We start from the raw sequence: 23,093 nt of genomic DNA, 5'->3' as shown, positions 1-23,093 counted from the left end.
ACCCAAGTAAATCTAGTATAGTCATCAATAAACAATAAAAAATAGTATGCACCACCTAACAATATTGTCTGCATAGGCCCGCATAAATCTGTGTGTACCAGCTTGAGTATATCTCTCTTCCTTCTATCAGCATTCACAGGAAATTCATCTTTGTGTAACTTTCCTAGTGCACATGCATCACAATCAATATGAATAGGTTTTAAAATAGGAAGACCTTCGACCATACCTCTTTTTTATAATAGTAGCATATCATTGAAGTTAATATGGACGAACCTCTGATGCCATAAGTCCACTGTAGTCATGGAAAATGATGTCAATCCCTGATGTGGTGTGCTTTTGACATTTAGCTTGTACAATCCTCCCACACGAATACCTTATGCAATAGGCTTCATACAATCCAATAGATATTTAATGACACAATATGATTTATAAAACTCTACCTTGAGATTCTAATCAGTTATAGTAGAAACAAAGATTAGATTCTTTTTTATCCCGGGTACATACATTACATTATGGATATGTCTAATATTTTCATCAGGCAAAACAACAGGAATATTACCATAACCTTTGCTTTAGTACCCTCTATCATCGCCAAGATAGATGTTTACTCCACTGTTGGTCTCTTTGAAGTCGTCAAACCATTGTCTATTCCTTGTCATGTGGATGGATGCACCTAAGTCCACAAACCAGGTATCTGCGTCATCATCCTTAGCCAAAAGTGCAGAGTCAGATATGAACAATTTGATGTTTTGAATTTGTTCCTCATGAGCAAAATGACCTGCATGTTGTTTATGTTTCTTCTGGCCTTCATCAAACTTCTTCTTCATACAATATCTAGCTATATGGCCAGTTCTACCACAATAAAAACATTTTGTCACAGAGATTTCTATTGAAAGACGTACCTTGAGGTGGGGGCATCTTTCTCTGTGGGGCTGCATTGCTCTTCTATGCTACATTTGGCTTTCCCCTAAAGGGATTCTTCTTTGCCATTAAGGCCAGATCTGAACTCTGAGGTTTATGAGTCATCCACCTTTCCTCCTCTTGCATGAGGTTCCCTGTCAGTTATTCAGACACGGGGGCTTTTTCTCTTGCATTCAAGTCAGTGATGAACATTTGATACTTGTTAGTCATACCATTCATGGTAATCGTGACCAAATCTGTATCTGACATAGCTTCACCGATGTCACCCAACTTGTTCTTGAGTGCGTTGATCCACGAAATAAATGCTACAACTGTCTCATTCTCCTCCATCTTAATGGAGATAATCTTGCTCTTCAAGAACAATAATCGATTGGTGTTCTTGACCTCATAGAGATCCTTGAGCATCTTCCAGATCTCTGGTGCAGTCTTGCAATCACTGATATGGGGAATAATGCAATCTTTGACCGATAATTTCAGGAGAATTTTTGCTTTAGTCTCCCGCTTGTCCCAATCTTGGATTGTTGCTGTTGTTCCTCCTGCAACTAGGTTCGGCTTCACCTCATCATTATTCACAATTATCCATGTTTTGTGTCCCTAGATTCGGCTTCACCTCATCATTATTCACAATTATCCATGTTTTGTGTCCCTCAAGAAGGGTCTGCAGCTTGAATTGCAAACCAAAGTAATTGGATCCATCAATCTTGTTATTTTCATTGAGGTATGCTTTTATTCATCTTGAATAAATAAATAAAAACTTCAACCCAACAATTTAAAAAATCAACTCCAGATCTTCAACACTACTACAAATTCCAAATCCAAAAAAATCACTCCAATTCCTTCTTAAAAAAATAAAAATCCACCCCCTTTATCAAATAATAAACTCTTTTATCAATTAAAAAATTAAAATAAAAACTTTAGTTAAAAAACTCAACTAAAAAAATCCCAATCTCCTTTCACGGAAATGAGAATCATGTTGGGCACCATTCCTCCAACACCATGCAATCACCAAAAAACTTAATTAAAAAATAATTCAATCTCCTTTCACTGTGACTTATGAAACATAAAAAAAAAAATATCACTGAGACCTTTGACCGCCATCACCAGCGCCTCCGTGCCCTTTTGTTACCTCACAGGTGGCAACTGAAACTTAAGAGGATCATCTTTGGTTACCTCTGTTGTTATTATTAATCCATCGACAACTATTTTTATGTAGAAGCAACAAAAAATATTTTTATGATGACGACAACAGCTATTTTATCAGAGGCAGCGACTTACCACGCCTCTTCCTTGGCCCCCTGAACCACGTAGTCTGAGAATGCCAATTCGCCCCTGCGTTTTGGATCGTTCCCCGTGCTAGATCACGACCCCCTCAAAGGACTCTCCTCCGCGGGTTGTCGGCAGTCTCGTGGCTTTTCGCCTCCACATGGACTCAGATCCTCCACACGGACAACAAGCTGGTAACGCACTGCAACAACACCCTCAACCACGTAGACATCAAGCTTAAAGGGCAAAGGTGGATTCGCAACGGTTTCAACAAACCAAACAAATATTTTCTTCGGTCGTGTAAAGGATCTCGGCCTCTGGCTAGCGAAAACGTAGGCAACAGCCTCCTCAACAGTCTCAGCCTCCTGCGTCTCCTCCTCGGCAGTCATACCTTTTCACCGCAGATGGTCGGCGCGATTCAACAATGATTTACTCGCGCCGCTCTGAAGAACAAAAATTGCTTAAGGCCAGAAGTGAATCGGCGTGACTATCGCGCCAAATTCTACGCTGATCTCCCTTCAAATGCGTCGGCCTTTCTCTCCTTTCACATTACGGGCGGTCCTCAGCCCTGTAGTTCTGATACCATGTCAAAATAAGAATTAACTTTATTAAACCAAATCTGAGCAGATCACAGGTGTGGAACTCACTCGGAAATAGCCACTGCAGAACACGCTCTGCTTTATAGTTCATTACATGAGAAATATATACATGAAACATTTAAGAAAGTTGAAACAATACTCTAGAAAACAAGAACAAAATCTTAATCTAAAATTTGGTTTGAACTATTACTCCATTAAAACATTTCAACATTAATCTCAACAAATCCAAACCACTAGACCTGCCGGTTGCCTTCTTGTTTTCAAAAGCCATGAATGGAAACCAAAGCCATGGGTCAATTTCTTTTCTATTTATTATCAACGTGACCTTTCCCGATGTTCCTTTTTCTGTGGAGCTCTGAAGCTAATAAAATGGCATACGTAACCAGATTGCTGGCACTGTTCGCTATACGTATTCTCCAAAATGGGTTGCCTTCAACGCCCATCTCTGTTAAAGCAAATTCTAAATCTTCAGAGTTTTAGATATTCCATCCAATCATTCATAGTGCTATAATAAACAACGTCAAATTTAAGCCATTACTAAATTGCGCCTTTTCAAATTGATAAAATGGGTCCCAGGCTCTGGACAGATATCCAGATTCGTTAAATTTGTTGTAAAGTTGAATATAGGTTTTACGAAGTGCAATGAGAACAACATTCAGTGCTCACAAAAAAAATTTAAATTTGGAATCATAAAGTCAATTTCTTTATAAATGAGATTGGATAAATATTACACTGGTATATTTCGATGAAGAACAAAACTAATCTCTTCTATGAGATGTTGACTTTAGAGTTTTTAATCTTTTATATGAAAATTGTTTTGTTTTTTTAATATTATGTTATTTATAATTTTGTTAGAGATTTTTTAAATAGCACTTGTAATATGTGTGATCTGTCTAACTCTGGTGACTCTATTTATCATTAGGGACTACAAAAAGTCTTGTGAGTAAACTAGTGTTGGAGAGATTTTTAATAGAATGGTTACTCCATCCATTATGACGGACCACAAAGAGCTAGCCTTGTGAGTAAAGGCGTGTTGGAGACCCTTTTAATAGGAATGGTTACTCCATCCATCATGACGGACCACAAAAAGCCTTGTGAGTAAACTAGTGTTGGAAAGCCTTTTAATAGGAATGGTTATCCATCCATCATGATGGACCACAAAAAGCCTTGTGAGTAAACGAGTGTTAGAGAGCCTTTTAATAAGAAAATTTTTGAATGTTAGATTAACACTCAAATTTTAAATTGAATAAATAATATTTGACCAATTATACTTTTGAAACAATTTGACCAACCAGTTTTTAACAAAATAATAATGATTAAGTTAAAATTTGTTAATATGGTAAAAGTAGTGAGAATATAAATAGATTTATTATTTTTTATTATTTAATTAAAAAATCAAAATGGTTCATATAAGAAATAGATGGGAATTTAAAAGTAATTTTTTTAATTATTAATAATTATTTGAAAATTTAGATTGAAAAATTAATAACAAACATATATATATTAATGATAAATACATTTGTCAATATTTGTTTTTAGATAATAAATTGATCTACCAAGAAGAGTTCAAGGGATCAAATTTGTCACAATGCAATTTTTTTAAAATGAAAATTTGAAAAAAAAAAATTACACCTAAATAGATTTGATATATTGGTTATTAAAAATACTATTTATATTTATATAAATTTCACATCTCTATATATAAAAATATTCTTATTTATAATTTGATTAAAACATGATAATACATATCCTCTTGGCACTTCATCTGCTTTAGATTTTTTTTAATTTCATTTATTAATGTGATATGCATAGTATTGGTTATATATAAAGAGAGTATGTCTAATTAATAGACTAAATGATTTTTTCAATCTGGATTGTGATTTTTTGTTGTTTAAAATGCAATTTTAAATGCATAAATGAATTTAGCACCCTAAAAAAACTTTGAGGCACTAGAACTTTGTAGGTTCATCTTTGGGAAAAAATGAGAAAGGACCAATTTATCTATTAGTTATAATACACATGTGTGTGTTGAGAAGGAAATGAACATTTCCAATATAAGAACTATTTCTCATGATATAAAAGAGTTTATCACCTATACAACCCTAAGAAGGTTGAGAATGAAAAGAACACTCTCTTATATTCTCCATCTTACACTTACATTAAATTTAATTTTCAAAATATATGTCAAATTACCAACTTTATTGACCTTTTTACTTATCACAACACTACTCTCACTTATTTTTTATCATAGAAATAATATATTAAAGAATTCCAATTAATCTATTATTTTTTAAAGGTAGAATGGATCCTAATTATCATCGTCATGCATATTGTAAGTATTGAATTTTTATATGTTTATTAATTAAATTTGAATCTATAGTTATGAAATATAATGATTATAAATATGAATTATTATTTTAATTAATATGGCAAAATGGATTTTAATTTATTATTACTCTTTATATTTTATATATATTAATATTTTTATTTGTAATTATATGTTTATTAATTATTTTTTTAAAGTTTTTATATGTTTTGAACATCATTAGTTTTTTTGGAAATTAAAACTTTTTTATATTATCAAAATAGCTCAGAGATACATGTTATTACATCTATCCATCTAAGTGGATATTTATTTTCTCTAGTAAATACAAGAGTACCCATTTCCCAAAGTTCTATTTTAACCCTAAAGAGCAAGAAAGAACAAACCATCCAACAGTCTAAATTACAAAAAAAATCCCAGGTTTCTGTTGGGATGCTAAAGCATAACATATTAGAGTAACAAGAACACTAGAAAGCATAAACATCATTCCAAATCAGAGGAGGAGATGGGACTAGGGTTCTAACACTCGATCCAAGAGGTCCATCGATGTCCAAATCATAATTGACGTGTCCTTCCACATGTGCCAACCTTGCATCTGTTATGAAACCAACTCACAAAATAGAAGAAAAGATAGATCAACGACTTAAAAAATTTCCTCTTTAAGGGGGAAACCTCCTTTAAATTACATAAATGAACAATTCTTGAATGATACAAATGAAAAAATTTCCTTTCTATATATAGGAGTCTAAGGGGTCACAATATAATCATAACCCACATAACAATAATGATGCAACAATAAGAATAGTGAGCTTCTATGGGGCACAACAATAACAATATGGGGTCTACTTTAAAAATAAAAATAAGGGGCCTACACTATTATTATAGGGACATAACATACCCCTCTCCTTCAAAAAGAGTGTTGTCCTCAACGCTTGAGTAGTTCTGGATGCTTCTGTATAAAATTCTCATCCTCCCATGTGGAATCTTCAATAGGTAAGTTCTTCCACTTAATGAGATACTTTGAAAATTATCGATTTCATAGCTATTGAGTTCTTGTTTCTATAACTGCTTCAAGATCCAATATGATTTTTCCTTCTTCGTCAAGTTCTGGGAATATTGTTTGAGCTGGAAGCTTGTCACTGATAACCTTCTTTAAGCATGAAACATGGAAAACTGGGTGTACTCGAGAAGATGCAGGCACCTCTAATTTGTATGCCATATTACCATAGTACTTGGGTGATAATTTATTACCCTTCGTAGCTTTCTTGAGGGACATGTGGGTGATAATTTATTATGCTTCTTAGCTTGCTTAAGGGACATTTGTTTGTATGGTTGTAGCCATAATAATACCCAGTTTCGTATGTAAAAAATTCTTTCACTCTGATGCTGATCTTCTTGTTGTTTCATTCGATTCTGCGCCAGAGTGAGGTTATCCTTTAAGAGTTGGAGAACTTGTTTTTGATGCTCAATGTAATATTCCACTGCTTGAACCTTAGTATTTTCTCTTAAAGATGATGTGATGGATGGTGGGTGATATCCATAAAGTTCCATAAATGGGTTCATTTTTGCTACAGTATGGGAGGAAGTGTCATACCACCATTCAACCAGAGGTAACCACTTAACCCATTGTGTTTGTTTATCAGATACAAAGAAACGAGGATATCCTTACAAACATTTGTTCACTATCTTAGTTTTCCCATCATATTGAGGATGATAAGATGCGCTATGATCTAATTGAGTACCAAGAAAATAAAATAATTTTGTCCAAAAAATTCTAGTGAAAATGGGATCTCTGTCAGTTACGATAATCTTTGGGTTTCCATGTAGCTTTTGAATTGTTTCCATAAATGTAGTAGTATATGTACTAGCTTTAAAAGGATGAGATTATGCAAAAAATTGTGCATAGTTGGTAAGTCTATCAACTATCACCATGATGATGCTCTTTCCTTCAGACTTGGGTAAACCTGTGATAAAATCCATCAAGACCTCCTCTCAACACTGACCTGGCATGGCTAAAGGTCTTAACAGACCCAGGGGTCTTAATTGTGTCAACCTTTTTTAGTTGGCAAACCAAACATTCTGCCACAAACTTCTGAATATCAGATTTAAGGCCCTCCCAAAAAAATTCCTTCTTGATCTTGTGATAAGTTTTTAAAAATCTCGAGGGCCCTCCTAAGGGGGAGGTGTGCAATTCCAAAAGAATCTTTTGTTTGAGTTGGGACATTTTACAAAGATATAAATGATGTTTGTACCATAATGAATCATTTTTCTAGTTAAATGTATCAGATGTATTGGGGTCTTGCTGTAAATTTTGAATGAGTGTCCACACCTCTTCGTCATTCTTCCATTCATCCCTTACTTTGGTTATCCAATCAAGTTGGACAATAGACATGGAATAAAGCAATGCTTCCACATCCTCATCCTTTCTTGAGAGTGCATTTGAAACAACATTTTTCTCCCTTTTTTCGTAGATTATTTCAAAACCATAACCCAACATCTTTGTGGTCCATTTTTGCTACTCTTCTGAAGATAATATTTGTTCCAAACAATATTTAAGACTATCATGATATTGTTTAACCTTGAAGTGTCTTCCCATTAGGTAAGGTCACCATTGCTTTAGTGCATGTAGGATTTCCAACATTTATTTCTCATAAATAGGTTTTTGTAAATACTTTCCTTTGATTTGACGACTTTCAAAAGTAATGGGTCTTCCTTCTTGCATTAAAACAACACCAATTCCATTTCCCAAGGCATCACATTCTACAATAAAGGTTTTTGTGAAGTTTGGCATAGTTAAGACTAGTGCTTGGCACATTGTCTCTTTAAGATGTTCGAAGTCCTTAGTTGCTGTTAGAGTCCAAGAAAATACATCTTTTTTCAGTAATGTTGTTAGAGGTGCTTCTATTCTCCCATAATTCTTAAAAACTTGCGATAATATCCTGTCAACTCGAGAAATCCCCGAAGATGCTTTATGGTTGTGGGGATTAATGGCTTTAATTTTGTTAGGGTCTACCTTAACACCCTTATGAGATACAATATGACCCAAATATTCCACCTCTTGTACTCTAATGAAACATTTGGAGGTTTTTGCATATAATTGTTTGTCCTCTAATAGTTTGAGCACCCTGTCAACATACTGAACATAATCCTTCCAAGAATTGCTATAGATTAGTATATAATCAAAAAATACTAAAACAATTTTTCTAAGGAAGGGTTTGAAAATGGAATTCATCAAACCTTGAAATGTGGAAGGTGCATTAGTAAGGCCAAAAGGCATGACCAAAAATTCATAATGACCCTCATGAGTTCTGAATGTTTTTTGTTTCAGAATGTCTTCATTCTTCATTCTAATTTTATGATATCCTGAACGAAGATCCAACTTGGTGAAGTAAACTGCTCCATGTAATTCATCCAATAATTCGTCAATGACAATAATGGGAAATTTATCTTTAATTGGATGAGCTTGTTAATCTCCCTATAATCCAAAAACATACTCCATGATCCATCATTCTTGTTTATCAATACTACTAGAGCAAAGAAAGAACTTTGACTAGGTTGAATTATACCGACCTTTAGCATTTCCGCAACCATATGTTCAATTTCACTCTTTTGGGCCTAAGGATATCTATAAGGCCTGATGTCTGGATGAACACTTTCTGGAATCAAATGAATAGCATGGTCATGAACACTCACATTCTCCCCAAAATGCAAAAATCCTCCTAAAATCCTTGGTTTAGAACCCTTATAGAGTCTCTCTCTCAGATTCAGAAATAGACCGACGAAACCAAGCCATGGCTACTCACATGAAAAAAACCTCCTAAAACCCATGGTTTAGAACCCCCGTAGAGTCTCTCTCTCAGATTTAGAAATAAACACATTGTTTATAACTTGTCTACCCACTTTAAGTCAGGGTAAAGTTTAATTTAATTTATTTAATTCTAATTTCAATTTTATGTAATTTGACTAGGTCGAAATGTTTACAAGACATGACAAGACAAGACAAGACTTGAGAGGACATTACAACATCTCTTCCAAATTTGGCTTGAGAGTGCCTCTTGGGGCAATAAAAACTTAAAAAATATTAATAACTATTTGTTTTTTCAAAGTCTGCCCTAAGCAAAACTCTTCAATGTCCACCTCAATTTCACATAAACTTATATAGAAATAAGATAATAGAAAGTAAAAAATCCACCTCAATTCGACATCAACTTTATATAGAAAGATAAGATAATTGAAAGTAAAAAAAATCTTATTTAATTTATTATATATTTACTTTTTATTAGACTAGGATGTCTTGGAGATTTATAATTGTTCAATATTCACACATTCCATCTAAAATAATATTAATATTACAATTGAGTGTGAAGGAGATGTGTAATTCATGTTAACATATGTTATTTAAAAAATATTAACAAAAAATATTTCAGTGTTAGCCATAAATAAAATATTTCAATGTTATATTAAGTAACATAACTTTATATAAACTTTATTAAGAGAGATAAATTAATTCAATGTAGAAAATATTTCAATATCATTTTTAAATAAAATATTTGAATATCAAATAAAGAAATGAACAAATAAATAGAGAGAGAAAATTAAGAAAAATAAAAATTAATGTCGATAGAGAGAAAAAACTGTGAATAGAAATTATTTCAATGATAGCTTGTGTGTGTGTGTGTGTATACTTATATTACTTTCCAATATAATGGAGACATGTATTTAAAAATATGTCCGCCTCGCACCCAAGGAAGATTAGGCTCAAACAAATTTGGGGCTAGTTTTGATGGAAAAATATGAGGAAGTTCCCTCCCTATAATTCTCTCACTCAGATCTAGAGGATATTCACCAAACGTATTTAGAGGTGGCTGTAATATATCATTTTAATGGATTTTGGCCCTGTAAAACTGATCTCTACCAATGGATCCATTCTGTATGGACTAAGAATTGCAAGGTTATTTTCTACTCAAGAGGTTTCTTCATTGTGTTATTTGAGGAATTTGAAGATTATCAGAAAGCTTTATCTAAAGGGCCCTAGTTTTGGGGCAATGTTGGATTGTTTTTAACACCTTGGTTCCCATATTTTGACCCTTCCATAGTTGTCATTACCAAGATGCCAATATGGGTCAGGCTTCCTAATCTGCCAACTCACCTATGGCACTACAAAAATTTTCAGGGCATTGGAGACTCTCTAGGCTATTATCTTACTATTGATGTCTCTCGTTGGAAACCTAGTGTATGCACTTATGGAAAAAATTGTGTTGAAATCGATATCAGTAGAGGGTTTCCCGATGAAATCAATCTTAAAAATTGTTGATTTTCACTAGACTCGAGCTCTGGACTATGAGAATATTGCTTTTTGTTACCATTTTTTTCATCAAACAAACCACTTACAAAACACTTGCCTAGTGTTTAATTCTCAACAAAAGAAAAACATCTACAATTCTAGATCTAAAAGTTGGAAGCCTTGTAACCCTCCTCCTATGGAAGGAAATGCCTCTATGTCGAAGAAGGATGATGAAGAAGTTGATGATGAAATCTATTTGGGGGACAAGGTCCAAGACTCAAGGACTCAAAAATCTCCTACGGTTTTTGGTGTAGACCATACTCATTTGGAAAGCACAAATAGATTGAATAATAATGCTTCTCTGAGTATATTGAAACAAACTCATTAGTCGACTTCTTCAGACTTTGACGAGGAATCTCTTTCAACGTGCAATGATAATTTGTAGGTTGCTTTGATCAAATTGTGTTTAGAAGGTTGGGTCAAGATTTCGAATAAAGAAAGGAAAGAAAGGTCTCCTTGAGGATCAACCCCCAATTAGGGCATTTGTTCTCTCTAGTTGTGTCTTCTATCCCTTTACATTTACTTTTCCATTCTTTGTACCATTAATCTATGTTTTGATACCACTAGTATAGGGAAAATTGTGCCATAAAAAGAGTCATGATGGAAAATGATGTATTTTTTTCTATTTGATCAAAAATTTTAGACTTGCAGGAAAAATATATATATCTATATATCTATATATATATATATATATATATATATATATATATATATATATAATAATAATAATAATAATAATAATAATAATAAAGATTTATCTTAATCCACATTTATCAAGGGATTGAAGCTACCATTTCTCTAGAGGTGTAAACCTTTTTTGAAGTTTTTCACTTTAAATGAGGTTTGCACCTCAAGTGATTTGATCCCTCTTGGGGGCTGATAGCTTTAGGGTTAAGATGGATATATTCTTATTTATCAAGGGACAAGAGCTACCATATCTCTAGAGGTGCAAACCATTTTTTAAGTTTTGTGCTCTAAATGAGGTTTACACCTCAAGTGATTTGAATATCCATTTAGGGGCTTGATAACTCTGAGGTTAAGATGGTTTTTTTGTTAAGGATTATGAGAAGCTCGATTGAACTTGGACATCCCTTGGGATAGTTTATTTCCTGCAACAATGGTTTCTATTCTCAACCCTTCCCATGAAACCTAAAGTCTACACTTTATGGTTATTATCTAAATGTATTTTAATGTGATATGCATATTATGCATTTTTTTATTTTTATTAATAAAAACAAAATTGCAATATAACAAATTGAATTGAATCGATTTAGTATTTTATTAATTTTTAATTGAGCTGGCATAATGAGGAGTCTAACTGATAGATGAGATGAATTTTTTGGCCCGATAATATAATGCACTTTTGAATGCATAAATAAATTCCAACACCCTAAAAGCCCTTGAGACACTCGAACTTTGTAGATTAAACAACTTAAACTTATGATTCTTAAAAATCACTACCAAATTTTAGGCAAAATTGACTAAAAAAATGCCAAGAAAGGACCATTTAATTTATTATTTTTTAATTTATTTAATGTTTCATTTTACAACACTACACCATCTCCTCCATACTGGGCACCTCTAGATAGAATAATTAATCAATTATATATATAATAATGAATTATCTATTATATACCATTATTTTTAGAGAAAAAAAATCATTAATTCTATTTATAGGTATAAACAAAATTACAATAGAAAATGTGTTCAACATTCTTTTAGATCGTATCATGAGTGACGTTGATCTCATCCATGAAGAAACCAAAAAAAAAAAAAATCTGTTTAGACTTTCAACATTTCATTTTGCTTAAAAGATGTGCCATTCAAAAATTTCATCCAAAAATCCTATTATTGAATTCCAGAGCTCTTGCTATGAGAAGTATCGTTAACCATAAAAAAAAAATACCAATAACAACTTTAAACTCTTCAAAAGTATCATTTCTTGTGAAGGGTTGAGAAATATTCATTCTTGTGGCTGTCGTCCTCCTTTTTTGTGATTTTATATGTGCCTTGGTCTATATCTAGTCTAAATTTTGATAATACGTTTACTTCATGTCTGTAAACATGGATATCAATGAATGAAGATGTCAACAGAATAACTTTTTGGTACAAAGGTAAAGGAGAATATTTTTTTATTTGTGCAATGAATGAAGATTTCAATGGACATGCCTTTTTTGTTGTCGTTCAAAATGGCTCTCATTAGATTTTTGAAATATCATAGCGTGCAAAAATGCTCTCAACAACCCCCGCTCCTTCATTTCGACCAGACTTTTTGAGATTCGGGGCTGGAGAATACCAGGATAGACAACTTGCATACATTATTTCCTGAGGGTCCTGTGGCCTTAGCAAACTATGAGAGACACGAAAAGATACCTAAATTGATAACTTCATATCAAGGAGGGGGATGAGAGGGAATTACAAGGGGAGTTGCAAAGTAGCCAACATGATCATGAATGTGGAAGTCAATATGTTCCACCCATGCATCCAAGTTGTGGACGTGGTCATTATTGCATCATTGACTGCGTCAGAGGTTGTCTAACTGCTATAGAATGACATTATGACTGTATTGAAGATCAGTCATACTAACTACAATTTCATTGTGGTCTTCATACATGTGATCCCTTAGAATGTAAATGTCAATTTGTATGTGCTGCAACTGTTCGACGATAGATTCCATGGAGGCAGGAGCCACTAAGCGACCTGGCGAATTGGATGGAGAAATAACCTTTGCATCCTCTATTTCTTGGCTGGCCGAAGTGGCAGAGGATGAGTGATGGTCTGGCTTGGGATGCCCAACCTAGTCTTGCTGCCCCCACCCACGACGAGGATGACCCCGTTATTGTGACATCTTGCTGGTCATGGTGGTTGACGACTTGCAACAAGGGAAGCCCACAGAGAGAACTTGAGAGAACATGTACATGAGACAAAACAATCCAAACCCATGTGCCCACTTACCCGAGCAAGGATGAATCATCAGACTGACATTCCTAATAGAAAGGCAAGACAGGCACACATTTACCGAGACCAGGTGACGGAGTAGAGAAATTCCCAAAAACCACTGCAAATATTCACACAAACAGAACCCACAACCCCGAGTGCTGCCCGAGAGACTATATTTACCTTCAAGGAAAAGGAGAGACTCGAACCTAGAGCACAAATTACCAAATACTAGATGAAAACCCACACACCTGTGAAGACTAGCAAGGGTCTTGGTGAGTGGGAGTGGAGCTAGAAACTAGCATAGGAACGAAAAAAACTTGTAGCCAACGAAGGCAAGGGAGTGTTAGGATATTCTGACACATAGGAAATAATTAAGTACAACTTGGTCTAGTGGATAGTTAGGTAAAGTGTGTTTCTTTAGTATGTACATTTTGTTATCACCTAGATTTACCTTAGGCTGAAGGGAGGCAACTTCCAAGGTAACCACAAACCAAGCTTAGCCTTGTAGCTAGCCCTACAAGGTCGAGACAGGGCTCTCTCCTTTAGAATATTAGTCGAGGTGATTGGATTAGGTAAAGTATTTTAGGCTAGGTATAGTAGCTCAAAAGGTTTAGATTGAATTTGTTGGTGTTTTGCTAGATCAGATGGAGCTGGGCAGTTTAGGTATGGGAAATTAGGTCAGAAATGTAGGGTGTTATATGAGGCAAGGTAGGCATAAGCATTTAACACTTTACGCTTAATGGTGTGAGGTGTTTAAGACTAATGAGGAGTTGAGGAGGGCATGTAACAATCATGGATCCTTCTCAAACAGTAGAAAACATGAAATATTGAATGATTTCCCAAGGCAGAGCATTGTTACAATGGATTCTACCTATCTAACTTGATAACATTCAATAAGAAGCAATGAAATGGATGATGGCATACATAAAACATGTAAACAAATGATTACAAAAGAAAAAACTGTTCTAAAACTCCATACCATAGGGATCTCATAAAAATAGCTGCAAATCCTATTAATCTCCTTACCAAACTGCTTACAATGATGTACAATCAAGCTCTGAGCATCCAAGTGAGTCCAACCTCTAAAAATGACTAAGAAACACATGATATAGGCATCAAAACAACTCACTCTAGCCTTCAAGTGTCGAATCCATGAGAAGAGGAGCTGATCTAACTAATACTAAACAAGGAACAGGAATATAGGCATTATCAACAACTTGCCTCCAAAAGTGAAAAACTGATTCATTTGACTTCAAACTAACTCCTAAAGCAATGAATCTACCCTCTACAATTTTTTAACCATCATATTTACAAGCCATGACATAATTTACAATAGTAAATCATCCACCATGAGAGAGAATCCATGATCATAGTCAAAAACTGGAAAAATAGGCATTGTGAGCAAAATTTTCTTTACGCGCAGTGCCACTGGCTCAACGCGTAGCACCACGTTCTGGTCCCTTTTGAAGGCCTTCCCGGAATAAAAATTGAGCCCATGATAGCTCATTGGAAAGATCTGTAAGTCTACTTTCCAAAACACCTGACATTTTTGCATTCGGAGCTCATTTGATCCCTCAAAACTAGATTTTCCCAAGATTGCTTCTGTGTGTCCAAAAAGTGGCAGAAAGGTCATTTTTAGGGTGTTTTTGGACCTTTTGGTGGACCCGTTATGCTCCAAAACTTTTGAAAATTTCTAGGGTTCATGTCCTCACTACCCTGAATTCAAAAATGCAATTCATTTCTTCAAAAGGTGTGCCTAGGAAAAGCACAGCACCGGCTGGCTCAACACGTAGTGCCACGTTCCGGTCCCTTTTGAAGGCCTTCCAGAATCCAAATTGAGCCCATGATAACTAATTGGAAATGTCTTCAAGTCTACTTTCTAGAAGACCTGGCATTTCTACATTTAGAGCTCATTTGATCCCTCAAAACTAGATTTGCCCAAGACTGCTTTTGTGTGTCCAAAAAGTGGCAGAAAGGTCATTTTTAGGGTGTTTTTGGACCTTTTGGTGGACCAGTTCTGCTCCAAAACTTTTGAAACTTGCTAGGGTGCATGTCCTCATTTCCTTGAATCCAATAATGCAAGCCATTTCTTCAAAAGGTGTGCCTAGGAAAAGCGGCGCTGCGCTTCTGGGTAGTGTTCCTGTGTATTAAAATTCAAAATTTGCAAATAACAAAATTTTCTCCAAACCTGCCCAAAATTTGTGTGAAGCACCACCATCATGTGATTTGATGAGCGAAGGAGGCTTCAGCCAACATCCTAAGCCTATCCCCCTCCTTTTTGCCTTCCAAGGCCCGCTTTAGCTTAGTTTTCATTCTCTTGATCCTCATGTTGCCAATCCTATTCCGGGTCCTGTAGTGATAGGCCATGTGCCTAATCATCTGATTGTCTCTGTTGGCCTTCCGTAGTAGCCTCTCAATATGTAGGTTGAATCTCTCAATCCAAGTCTCCCTATCATCTCCAATCTCCCGCTCAATAGGAGTCAAAGTGACATGAGCCTCTTTGTCACTTTGTCGTTTTGCCTTAAGCATTTCCAGCTCCATGAGGACTTGTTTATCACTCAATTGCTTATTTTATTGTTTCAAGTAGGTGATGAAAAATTTAGCCCTTGCCAAATTTTCCATCAACATTTGGATGCGTGCATCCTTTTCCATCATAAGCATGTTTTGGATTGTAGCCTCATCTTGGTTTTCATCAATAATCTCCACTCCATGATGAGTATAATGCTGCTCCGGCTCATCATGCTCTGCTAGCTCAAAGTCTCTTTCCTCCTCATTATCAAGGTCTTCATGATCCATGTTGGCAATATTAAAGTGTATGGAATTGAGGAATGAGGGAATGGGGAAAATAGGCTTACAACTATGAAATGAATAGAAGTGAGGAATGAGGTTCTGTGTCTTGAGCTCTTGGGGAGAGAATGGGAAAAAGGGAAAAGGGATAGGGTGATTTTAAGACTTAGGGCTGGGTTTTAAGAGGAGTAGGAAGGAGCTAGGGTTTAGGTAGATTAGGGAGAAATTAGGGTTTCAAGGTTAGATGACCAATGATGTTTATAAACCAAATTTAGCAACCTAAAACCAAGGCTAGGAACATGTACTTACTTGCAATCATGAAGAGCAAAGAAAATTTTATGTCTGCTGGAAGATTTGGAGGCTTTTGGTCACTTCTGGGAAAATCGCAGCGCCTTCGCTCATAAGCGCAACACCTAGCCCTACACGTAACGCCTTTGTTATTTTTAACTGAAAATTTTTTCCAGATGCGTAGCGCCTAGCTCTACGCGCAGAGCCACTCCCTGAATGCGTAGTGCTTTTTTCAGACCACTTTTGGAGGCGTTCCCTGTGTCCAAATTGGGCGTGGGATAGCTTGTTAGAAATTGCGTCGAGTCTAATTTCTAGAACATCTTGAATTTTGCAATTTGAAGCTCATTTGCTCTGTCAAAAGCTCAATCTCCCAAGACTGTTCAAAATGTGAAAAATGAGGCTGCCAAAATGCAGAGTGTTGTTTCAGTCAACTTTTGGAGGTCTTCCTCAACTCCCAAATGAGCTCAGGATGGGTCATTGGAAATCTCTCTGTGTCTAGTTATCATTTGACTTATCAAGCAAGTCATTTGGTCACTCCGTATAGGCGAAATATTGATTTTCCCAAGGTCACTCCAGAAGTGCATCAACTCTCCTGAGGCAACTGTATTTTTGACATTTCTCTAAAACCATGCCACCTGTGTAAAAAGTGAAGGACGGTTTTCTTCCTTGGGCTATTGTGGACAAAAACCTCTCTCACGTTTTCCAAATTCTTCCCTATTTGGTCTAGAACATAGTTTAACAATGTAAACTTTGAAACGGGAACTATAAACTCAAAACGAGAACTCTGGCCAAAAAACCCTGAAAAACATCAAAAACAGTGCTAAAAACGAAAAGTGTGTATACTGAAACGATGTTTCTATTTTTTAGGCATCAATTTTGAACATGTTTTAAAAATGGCAGTGAGTACAAAATTTACTATGAAATTTTCATGCAAAATATAACTTCAAAACGAAAGTGATGATACTGGAACAATGAATTTTTTTTTAGGGTGAATTTTCAATTTTTTTTTAAAATGCTAGTAAAACCAAATTTTTATGTGCCAAACAAAGTTGTTTATGAGGAAAAAAACACATTAATGTTTTTGGTAGAATATCGTTTTTCTTTCCGAAGTATAAATTCAACATGTTTTCAACCATAAAATGCTAGATACAAAAGAAATTGAAATTTTTTCAACTATAAAATTAAAAAACCATGACATTATGAACAAATTACATTACTAAATGAATTCAAAAGTCATTATTTGTATATTGAATAAAACATACATTATATTTCTAATTTAATATTGCATTGTAGATATTTTAAACAATAAAATTTATCATGATTAAGACATATAATCCAACAACATAAAAATGCTTCATAACTTCTCATTTAACACCATATGGAAATCATTAATTTTATTTGAAGATACGATGCATACATCAGTTATATAAACTATCTTAAACAATTATTCAAAATCACTCATATTTTCTTGCACACCATCAGAATTCACATCTTGAGATGAGTGACTGGATGCTGAAGAACATGTTCCATATTCTTCTCTTTCATCAACTAGTGCCCCATCTGAGTCCACATGCATGCCCAACATTTCAGGTTTCAAAATTCTTCTAGATCTACGACTGGTTTCAGTGGACTCCCATCTCAACGTTGTTCCTTCTGGTAACAACCTTTTCAGAATCTCTATCGTCTTGAAGCGAAGAGTTCCTCTCTTTGTTAAATTGAAGTCATAAACAAGTATGTCATCATCCTCCAATTTTAATATGTCTGTGCGGCGGCGATTTATATTTGTACCCTTTCTTTTTCTCTTTCCGCCATTTTTTTTGCCAACTACCATCTCTAGCTTATACACACCATTGAATGGGTGTGTATTTGTGGCATAACAATGTACTTCAACACTTGTAACCTCATTTTATGTAAAGACCTTTATAACTTTAGCAACCCAGAATGGATAACCATTGGGATCTCCATCTGCTAGCACTGCAATCATGCAACCCTCCTTAATATCCTGTACTGAACCCCTGTAAAGGTCTTCCATGGCTTCACATTGTGCACGAGATCTTCTGGAACCAATATACATCTTTCTTTCTGCTGCCTGTGAAGAATTAATAATACCTTGAGATTTTTTTTGTTCAACAATGTTTATTTCCTCATGTTCATTCAACACATTTTGTGGCCAAATAAATGGATTTTTCAAATGCATATCTTCATGTGTTGTTGTTGAAATGATATCACTTTGATTATTGAAAAATGACTCCCACCAAACTGAATCAACAATGTCAAAGTACTCATATGTATATCTAATATATTTTTTAATTTATTCCAAGCAATTAGAATAATTTATATCTCTATTATGTCTGCATGCATTCTGAACTTCACCAACTGATTATAATAACAATATTTTTGATGCAAATATTGGATGATCTGGATGAACTTTAAAAATTGCAAACCTGATGACGATGCCCATTCTACAGTAGTTGAATACTTCTTGCCCCATATTAGTGTTTTTCCATCAATTTTTTTGATTCGAAATTGGCATTTACCCTCACCATATGATCCCAGAATAAACCTTCGCATGTCAATAGTTTCTTCCAACACATCAAAAGTAGGCTCTGGCATGTATGATTTCTTAATACATTCAATTAGTGATGGCAAGCTCCCAACTTCCTTCCTCCTCAATGTGACTGAAAAACGACTGAACATCTGATCAATATGGTCATGAGTGTGCCCAACAAGAAGGAAACCAACCTTTACCTTTTGAAAAATTCTCAATTCAACAAGCATGTTTAGATATCCAAAAACAACCTGATTTTTGTTTTCACGGCAAGTGTTGTCCAATTGTAGATACAAAACTTCAGGAAGATTACCAGACCAATGAGAAATCACATCATGAATTATGGTTATGGTCAGATTTGCATCATTATGAATATTTGGAGCTGTGAAGTACACCCTTGGCAACATTTTCCCATTGAAGACCATACAACCGACCAAGTGAAACTGAATAAAATTTTCCTCCTGTAAATTTTTGGGTGTGCGAACAAAATGTGGTAAAAGTGTTTTCTTCTGGTCCATACCATCAATTATCAAACCCAAATATTTATTTGGATTATCATAACACTTCTTTTGATGCTTGTACAACTTCTTCCTTTTGTTTGTTTGTTGTTCGCGATGATCCTAAAGTTCTTTGACAATTAAATCTACACAACATAAAAGAAATTCATTAAGAAATATGTTTTCATAGTTGATGATTATACAATTTTAAAAGTTAAAGTTATGAATGCTTACCTCTTTCTGACCCTTCACATTTGTCCCTTTTTTATTTAAGAGAAGCACATGTACTGCAAATCCCCATCCTTGTCTTCTTAGGAATACGGACATTGTTGAATTCTTTCTTCCATACTTTCACAAAATATTGATATGTAATAAACCGGCCATGTCCCTTAGCACCTTCTGCATATTCTTTGTATAAATTGTAGATTTCTCGTCTTGAAAAATTATCTAGAATATGTATTGTCTCTCTATTTGGCATACACTCTCCATGCTTTGAAAAGAAATCTTTCATCCATGATATTGCAGTATTTGATAATGGCCCAAACTGTCTTTTATGATGTATTTCTGAATAAAATGTGGGATCCTTTTCCAAATTTTCTTGAATTCTCGAGAGATGAAAATTCTCAATCGAATGAAACATTTTGAAAGCTTTTCTACAGATAAATAAAGTCCCAATATGATAATCATATCCTGACAATGTAGATTGCATGCACCCAACTAAATATGAATTTTGCATGCTTTTATTTATTGACAAATATCTTCTCCTGCTTTCTAATGCAAATTTGAAATCCATATGTTTCAAGCAATCTTTTTGGCAACATTCACTTGAAATGAGAGTGCTAATAGAACTTCTTCTTGTCAGATATTCTACTCTACCCCTTGTATAACTAGAACAACTTGCATTGATACGAAAAGGTTTGCTCCTAGTCCTTGATACAATATTTCTTGGCAACATCTCCATCATTGGATCATCATTTGAATAAGGATTTTCATCATCATTAAGAGGAATGTTATCCACACTATTATCAGCTCTGTTTTTCAAATATTGACTTGGAGGATATTCTTCATCTTCCCCTTTTTAAGTGCTACTGTTGTAGTTATTAGAATTCAGACTGAATGGAAAATCTGACTCGATGTTTAATGGATATTCTTCCTCATGTGCATTGTCAGTGCTACTCTCATAGTCCATAGAATTAGGACTATGTCGAAAATGTGATTGTTTACTTATTGAAGATGCTACATCCTGTCCTTTGTCACTACTACCTTTATACTCATTAGAATTAGGACTAAGTGCATCATCCTGTCCTTCATCACTGTTGTTCTCATAGTCCTTAGAATTAGGACTAAGAGGACACAGTGACACTCCATTCTTTTGAAATTCATCATCACGCTCTTCATAACTGTTGCTCGCATAGTCCTTAGAATTAGGACTAAGTGGACACCGTGAAACTCCAATCTTTTGAAATTCATCATCCGCTCTTCATCACTGCTGCTCTCATAGTCCTTAGAATTAGGACTAACTTGACACCGTGACACTCCATACTTTTGAAATTCATCATCATGCTCTTCATCACTACTGCTCTAATAGTCCTTAGAATTAGGACTAAGTGGACACTTTGACACTCCATTCTTTTGAAATTCATTATCACGCTCTTCATCACTGCTGCTCTCATATTCCTTAGAATTAAGACTAAGTGGATACCGTGACACTCCATTCTTTTAAAATTCGCCATCATGCTATTCAAAACTGCTGCTCTCATAGTCCTCAGAATTAGGACTAAGTGGACACTGTGACACTCCATTCTTTTGAACTTCACCATCATGCTCTTCAAAATTGCTGCTCTCATAGTCCTTAGAATTAGGACTAAATGGACACCGTGACACTCCATTCTTTTGAACTTCACCATCATGCTCTTCATCACTGTTGTTTTCATAGCCCTTAGAAGTAGGACTAAGTGGAATCTGTGACTCTTTATTTATTTGAAATTCTCCATCCCCTTTTTCATCAGTGTTGCTCTCATAGTCCTTAGAATCAGGACTAAGTGGAAGAATTCCCGCTATATTCATCAATATGAATAGAGTTGTTACACGATGAAAATGTTGATGGTGTATAAATCGAAACTTCACTATTAGAACAATCCATCCCTTTCAAATAGAAGGTGTTGAATGATACAAATGGAGAGACCCCTAAAGATATTATATAGCTTAAAGAATGAAATTTTCCCTCCAAAAAGTTTCACGAAAATATTTCCCTCCAAATTTTTTTTCGAAAATATTTCCTTCCAAAAAGTTTGTTAGATTTATTTACCTTCATTATTTTATTCTACAATTTATTGAAAAATGTAAACTAAATTTTTTAATGAAATAAATCATTAAAATTAAAATTGTAAACTACAACTTCTACATTAATTATTTTAATAGTTAAAGTATATAATATTTACTAAACAATTGAATATATATATATATATATATTCTAAAACAAATTAATCCCACATTCAACCCGTTGTAAAACAATTCTACAATATTCGCTTTATAATATTTTAAAACAAATTATCCCACATTAACCGTACGGTAAAACATCTCCGTAATTTCACTTATATATTAAAATTTCATTATCACTATTACTCACATCACATCTAGGTTTTCTGAAAATTGTTGAAAGACTCGTGAATTTGTGGAGCAACTACATTGCCATCAACAACATATCCAACGAAGAATTCTCGCAATTGAAAGGTAAATTAATTTTTTTCCCTTGAAAAATTTCATATTAAATTAGTTTAATGAAAAAGATATATATATATATATATTATTATTAATTTTATTTTTTTTAAATCAGTAATTTTTCTGAGCCAAAATAACAATTACGTCCGTCGTGAGCATGGTGGGCCCGATCAAACTCAATCGCCCAATAGCCGTGGGTGGGCCACTGTGGTGTCGCGGGGTGGGCGGGGAGGTCGGGCGAGTGGGTGGTGTGTGAGGGCATGGGGGGGGCGGTAGGGGGTGTGGGGACGGCCTGGCGGCTCGCCCGCCTGTCGCCCGAACCCCCGTGGCAGGCAGGCTAGTTGCCAGGGTGGGCGCCACAGCCCGACTCGCCCCCTACCTCTCACCCCTCCTCCTGACAACCTCACCCACTTCACCCACACCCCGCACCCGTGCCCCCTTAACCCCCCCTCCACATTTTGCCCCCTCAACGCCACCCTCATCCCCTAACACCAACCCCTCAGACCCCTCACTCCCACATGATTCGCTAACCCTCCCACCCCCACCCGCACCACCCCCTTCCACCTCCACGCGCCCATGCCACCCCTATCCCCTCACCCACACCCACTCGCCCTCCTCCTCACCCTCATCCTCCCACACCCACTCAACTGCACCCCACATCGACCACCCCACCCACGCCCCCTCACCCGCACGCCCTCCCCCTCACGTGCTCTCCCCACCCACGTGCCCTCCCCCTAACCTACCATCCCCACCCCCTCACCCACCCCACCACGCCCTCCCCCCATGCGCCGCGCCCTCCCCCTCTCCCCCCATCACCCCCCCCGCACCCCCTCCCTCACCACCCCCTCCACCTCCCCTTCCC

Source organism: Pinus tabuliformis, chromosome 7 (assembly GCF_031772625.1).
Source record: "Pinus tabuliformis cultivar Carrire ecotype Pingquan chromosome 7, CPIR1, whole genome shotgun sequence".
NCBI classification, from domain to species: domain Eukaryota; kingdom Viridiplantae; phylum Streptophyta; class Pinopsida; order Pinales; family Pinaceae; genus Pinus; species Pinus tabuliformis.
This window is presented reverse-complemented; position numbering follows the sequence as displayed.